A 5,278-nucleotide genomic window follows, 5' to 3' on the forward strand; every position below is an offset into this window, starting at 1 on the left:
TATATGAAGGGTTTTGACCTAGAAAAAAATTAGGAGAAAGCTTTCGGGACGAAGCTCTTTCGTCTCGAGGTGGAACCCGGCCAGGAGCAATTTTCTTCCCTGACGAAGCGACTCTGCCAGGGATACTTCTCTTCGGGAGGTGGAAATCGAAACCATTGACATCACCAACAATCCTCTCATCGTGGGAGGACCAATCTTCATCAACATCTTGACCAACACTATCTCATCTCAAACCCTAGTTCATCTCTTCTATTCAATGTTTGTCCCAAAACCTCAGATTGGTACCTGTGGGTTGCTAATATTGTTGATTACATCTTATAGTTGATGCTAGTTGGTTTATTTGGTAGAAGATTAAATGTTCAGATCTTCAAGCATATTCAATACACCTCTGATATTGAATATGCATATTTGTGAGTAGTTACTTTTGTTCTTGAGGACATGAGAGAAGTTTTGTCATAACTAATTATGTGATGTTGGTATTCGTTCGATATTTTGATGATATGTATGTTGTTGTTTTCTTTAGTGGTGTCATGTGAACGTCAATTACATGACACTCCACCATACTTGGACATAAAGAAAGACATTGTAGAGTAATAACTAAATGATGGGTTGTTAGAGTGACAAAAACTTAAACATTAGTTTATGCGTTATTCCGTAAGGGACTGATTTGAATTCAGACGCTTTATGTTATGGTAAGATTTATGATAGAGTGACATATTTTTTTTAATTTGACAAACATTTTTTATATGATTTATAATAAAATTTATGAACATTTTAGAATTTGATGAACATTTTTTCATTTCAATGAGGAAGTTTGAATTTGAAATAATGCTCACCAATTTGAAAAAAAAGAATATCACCGATTTGAAAAAATGTTCCCAAATTTCATAAAATGTTGTGAATTTGGAAAGTAAAAAATGAAAATAGAAAAAGAGAAAATAAATAAGGAAAATGGAAACAAATTAAAAGAGAAATGAAAAAAAACCAGTTTTGGGAAGGTTCCCCAAAACCGGAAAAGGCTAGCTGGACCGGCTCGAACATACATAGGGTCAAGTCCAATTTGGGTGGGGGGGTCGTTAGGCAGCGACCCGCAAGTCAAATAGGATCTGCCACCAATAAGTTACGCCTTCAACGCCAAAACAGGAACCAACTCCGTTGTGAACCAACTTGTGGTTGGATGGTTAGGATCACAGTGATAACCCCAACCCAACAGGGTTCAAATCCTGGTGCTCGCATTTGTCCTGAATTTATTTCAGGATTTCCGGTGATGCGCTTTCAGTGGGAGGAGAGGAGATGTCCCCATCAACTATAAGGCGCCTACGGTGTCTTTTTAAAATTTCAAGATGATATGTCGGCTCAGTCTCTCGGAGGTACTCATAGGCGTAAGGTGTGCGTGTGTGCGTTTATATGGGGTGAGTGTATGTGCGTGTATATGAGCGCCTGCGTTTGCACTGTGTTGCAAAAAAAAGAACGGACTACGCTGCATGAGGTAAGTTCGGCAGGTTGAGTTCAGTAATTATCCTGCCCATGTAGCCCCACTTTCTATTGGTTTGGGGAAGAATCTTCAAGTTTCTGGAAGGTTTCTTTTTGGTATTTGTTTGTCCTTTTGTTTTATTCAATTTTTGTCCTTCTCCTTTTTGAGTTTGTTTTCTATTTCATTTTTATTTCAATGCTGACACGAAATCTGGCGGATCGGGCGACCTGCTTCCATAAGGCCGCGTCATCTCTCCTCATGATCCAATTGTCTGACCATATGTTGGTAGTATTCCTGTTCCCAATGTGTCGGATCAAGCCTTGCTTCGAAATGTCACGACCCTCGATGATCGACCTCCAAATCTAACTTGAGTGGTTGCCTAAAACCTCCGTCAAAATAGTTTGTGTAGGAAAGTTTACACTTTTCAGAATTCTTGCACTGAGAGACTCGTGATGTTTGGAGAATCCTCCATGCCTTTTTGACCAAATACAGTAGGGAAATTCCCTATTGTGATCTTTTCCATTAGAATTAATATGGTTAGGTTCTAGTTACAAAGGTGATGAATGCCTGTACAGATTCTCCATGTCTGCTTGGCTAGAAGGGCCAAGTTAAAAAGTTTGAAGTCCTTAAATCCCAAACCACCATTACTTTTTGTTTGTGTCATAGCTTCCCTCGAAACACAATTATGCTTACGATGTCCATCCTTACTGCCCCACCAGAACTTCCTGCTAATGACATTTTTTTTAGAATCTGCTGATGACATAGTATACTCCCTCCGTTTTTATTTACTCCGCATATTAGAGTTGACTGAAGTCAAACTTTGTAAAATTTGATCAAATTTATAAAAAAATATAAAATTTAACATAACAGATCTATATGATGTGGAAGTACATTCAGCAACAAATCTAATGATATTGGTTTGTTATTGTATATGTTAATATTTTTATCTATAAACTTTGTCCAAGTTTGTAAAGCTTGACTTTTACCAAAACTAATATGCAGAGTAAATAAAACGGAGGGAGTGCTTGTTTTTTTTTTGAAAAGAAGAAGAGCCTCTTCTTGCAGGTTGCAGCTGGGCCTTCCGGACCAACTAAAAAAGAAGACCTGGGCCTTGGGGACGTTTAGGGTTAGGGTTTAGGGTTTAGGGTTTAGGGTTTAGGGTTAGGGTTTAGGGTTTAGGGTTTAGGGTTAGGGTTTAGGGTTTAGGGTTAGGGTTTAGGCTTAGGGTTTAGGGTTTAGGGTTAGGGTTTAGGGTTTAGGGTTAGGGTTTAGGGTTAGGGTTTAGGGTTTAGGGTTATTTAGGGTTTTGACCTAGAAAAAAATTAGGAGAAAGCTTTCGGGACGAAGCTCTTTCGTCTCGAGGTGGAACCCGGCCAGGAGCAATTTTCTTCGCCGATGAAGCGACTCTGCCAGGGATACTTCTCTTCGGGAGGTGGAAATCGAAACCATCGACATCACCAACAATCCTCTCATCGTGGGAGGACCAATCTTCATCAACTTCTTGACCAACACTATCTCATCTCAAACCCTAGTTCATCTCTTCTATTCAATGTTTGTCCCAAAACATCAGATTGGTACCTGTGGGTTGCTAATATTGTTGATTACATCTTATAGTTGATGCTAGTTGGTTTATTTGGTGGAAGATTAAATGTTCAGATCTTCAAGCATATTCAATACACCTCTGATATTGAATATGCATATTTGTGAGTAGTTACTTTTGTTCTTGAGGACATGAGAGAAGTCTTGTCATAACTAATTATGTGATGTTGGTATTCGTTCGATATTTTGATGATATGTATGTTGTTGTTTTCTTTAGTGGTGTCATGTGAACGTCAATTACATGACACTCCACCATACTTGGACATAAAGAAAGACATTGTAGAGTAATAAGTAAATGATGGGTTGTTAGAGTGACAAAAACTTAAACATTAGTTTATGCGTTATTCCGTAAGGGACTGATTTGAATTCAGACGCTTTATGTTATGGTTAGATTTATGATAGAGTGACATATTTTTTTTGAATTTGACAAACCTTTTTTATATGATTTTTAATAAAATTTATGAACATTTTAGAATTCGATGAACATTTTTTCATTTCAATGAGCAAGTTTGAATTTGAAATAATGCTCACCAATTTGAAAAAAAAGAATATCACCGATTTGAAAAAATGTTCCCGAATTTCATAAAATGTTGTGAATTTGGAAAGTAAAAAATGAAAATAAAAAAAGAGAAAATAAATAAGGAAAATGGAAACAAATTAAAAGAGAAATGAAAAAAAACCCAGTTTTGGGAAGGTTCCCTAAAACCGGAAAAGGCTAGCTGGACCGGCTCGAACATACATAGGGTCAAGTCCAATTTGGGGTGAGGGGGTCGTTAGACAGCGACCCGCAAGTCAAATAGGATCTGCCACCAATAAGTTACGCCTTCAACGCCAAAACAGGAACCAACTCCGTTGTGAACCAACTTGTGGTTGGATGGTTAGGATGACAGTGATAACCCCAACCCAACATGGTTCAAATCCTGGTGCTCGCATTTGTCCTGAATTTATTTCAGGATCTCCGGTGATGCGCTTTTAGTGGGAGGAGAGGAGATGTCCCCATCAACTACAAGGCGCCTACGGTGACTTCGTAAAATTTCAATATGATATGTCGGCTCAGTCTCTCGGAGGTACTCATAGGCGTAAGGTGTGCGTGTGTGCGTTTATATGGGGTGAGTGTATGTGCGTGTATATGAGCGCCTGCGTTTGCACTGTGTTCCAAAAAAAGAACGGACTACGCTGCATGAGGTAAGTTCGGCAGGTTGAGTTCAGTAATTATCCTGCCCATGTAGCCCCACTTTCTATTGGTTTGGGGAAGAATCTTCAAGTTTCTAGAAGGTTTATTTTTGGTATTTGTTTGTCCTTTTGTTTTATTCAATTTGTGTCCTTCTCCTTTTTGAGTTTGTTTTCTATTTCATTTTTATTTCAATGCTGACACGAAATCTGGCGGATCGGGCGACCTGCTTCCATAAGGCCGCGTCATCTCTCCTCGAGGGATCCAATTGTCTGACCATATGTTGGTAGTATTCCTGTTCCCAATGTGTCGGATCAAGCCTTGCTTCGAAATGTCTCGACCCTCGATGATCGACCTCCAAATCTAACTTGAGTGGTTGCCTAAAACCTCCGTCAAAATAGTTTGTGTAGGAAAGATTACACTTTTCAGAATTCTTGCACTAAGAGACTCGTGATGTTTGGAGAATCCTCCATGCCTTTTTGACCAAATACAGTAGGGAAATTCCCTATTGTGATCTTTTCCATTAGAATTAATATGGTTAGGTTCTAGTTACAAAGGTGATGAATGCCTGTTACAGATTCTCCATGTCTGCTTGACTAGAAGGGCCAAGTTAAAAAGTTCGAAGTCCTTAAAGCCCAAACCACCATTACTTTTTGTTTGTGTCATAGCTTCCCTCGAAACACAATTAGGCTTACGATGTCCATCCTTACTGCCCCACCAGAACTTCCTGATAATGACATTTTTTTTAGAATCTGCTGATGACATAGTATACTCCCTCCGTTTTTATTTACTCCGCATATTAGAGTTGACTGAAGTCAAACTTTGTAAAATTTGATCAAATTTATAAAAAATATAAAATTTAACATAACAGATCTATATGATGTGGAAGTACATTTAGCAACAAATCTAATGATATTGGTTTGTTATTGTATATGTTAATATTTTTATCTATAAACTTTGTCAAAGTTTGTAAAGCTTGACTTTTACCAAAACTAATATGCAGAGTAAATAAAAACGGAGGGAGTGCTTGTTTT

This window comes from Triticum aestivum, chromosome 1B, assembly GCF_018294505.1.
Source record: "Triticum aestivum cultivar Chinese Spring chromosome 1B, IWGSC CS RefSeq v2.1, whole genome shotgun sequence".
NCBI lineage: Eukaryota > Viridiplantae > Streptophyta > Magnoliopsida > Poales > Poaceae > Triticum > Triticum aestivum.